This window comes from Diorhabda sublineata, chromosome 9 (genome assembly GCF_026230105.1).
Source record: "Diorhabda sublineata isolate icDioSubl1.1 chromosome 9, icDioSubl1.1, whole genome shotgun sequence".
In the NCBI taxonomy this organism is placed as follows: Eukaryota; Metazoa; Arthropoda; class Insecta; order Coleoptera; family Chrysomelidae; genus Diorhabda; species Diorhabda sublineata.
The window spans coordinates 6,904,724-6,906,293 of NC_079482.1; the positions used below are offsets into that span (position 1 = coordinate 6,904,724).

General features: G+C 32.0%; 1 non-coding gene across 1 annotated transcript; it reads left to right on the top strand.

Moving 5' to 3' along the window:
• Window positions 1-762: 762 nt before the first annotated feature.
• On the top strand, window positions 763-834 carry Trnap-ugg (transfer RNA proline (anticodon UGG)). The gene has a single exon. It is a non-coding gene; the product is annotated as a tRNA-Pro (tRNA).
• The last annotated feature ends 736 nt before the right edge of the window (window positions 835-1,570 follow it).

Here is a 1,570-nt window from a genome sequence, read left to right on the forward strand (position 1 = left end):
TATTTTACATCATAATTTCCTTTTAACTCTAGAGCTGCTATCACTTCTTTATTTACCTGAAATCGCTAACCACGAATTTTTTTATTTGGGAAGTAATAGGACCTTGCCAGCTCATTCACTCAAACGTCTGTTGAAACGACAAGATTTAGTTATTAAGGTAAATTATACAAGAAAAGGTTTAAGAAGAAGAAACAGCTGAGCCTCCTAGGGCAGAGTACTAAAATTGTAACATTTTAAAGGACTATTTATTAACTGGTGGTGCAGCGATCCCGTGGGACGTGGGCGGGTTAATACCAGTTCCGACCCGTTTGTACTTGCATAAATTCGACTTTTAGTACATATATTTTGTAACTTGATTAATATTACTGAATTATTTAATTGGTCGCAGTTGATAGTGCGGATAATCGCGAATCCGTATAACTGATAATCGAGTTTCTCTAAACATTTCAATAGTGAAATAATCATACAAGCAAATAAGTTAAGACGGTAGCATCGAAATATATTTATTACATTCCAATATACTTACAATTGACTAAATTGATATGTAATTCGAATGGATTAATGTGAACGAGATATGGATATGCAATGACCTTTCAAATCTAAACTATTTCAGGTAATAAGAATATTCTAGCAAAACCTCGAACCGGAAGTTTAATGCTTATTAGGAATATGTATTCATTTTATTTTTATGACTTATATTGAAAATAAGTACGGATTTAGAATGCCAAATTTATAGATATCTTAAATAAACATTTACGTAGAGGCTCAATGGTCTAGGGGTATGATTCTCGCTTTGGGTGCGAGAGGTCCCGGGTTCAAATCCCGGTTGAGCCCATCTTTTTATGCATTAAAACTTCATATAACAATTTGAGACTTTTTCTGTATAGATCCACAGGAAACTTCAAAATGTATTAATTATAATATATTTAACAATTTTTTTGGTAATGAATTGTTTTGTATTTAGATCTCTTCTGAATGGAAATTGAATTTTAAAACAAGTAAAAATTGACATTTATTTCGACTAAGACCAAAATACTTCGAAATGTCAATTTGTAACAGTTTAAAAGTCTACTTTACATACAGAGGAGACCTGAAATCAAGACAATTCAGCAACAAAAACTGATGAAAGGGTCTAAGAAATAAGAAGCCAAGGAAAAAAATATAACGATCATATACCTAGGGAACACAAGTTCAAAGACAAGTGACATCCGAAGACGAAAATTTGACTTGTTGAAAGTATAACGACCAGATATGATATCGAATTATCTTCAAATATACTACTAAACTGTAGACGATCAAATTAAGCGGAAAGACAATTAATTGATCCATTAATGTGGATAGGGCCCAAGTACATCAAGCCTATCTATAATGAACATAGATCAATAAACTCTCTTGTAATTGCCTTGCAATCATATATTTTCCGTAAATTGTACTAAGATATGATAAAAATTTGGAGAGGTTGATATAAGATCAAGAGAACTCGATGAAGGTTCTAATCGAGGTCAATGGAAAATAGTTATAGCACGTCAATGATTACGATTCTCAGTCAAAAAAAAGCGATCAGAGATTA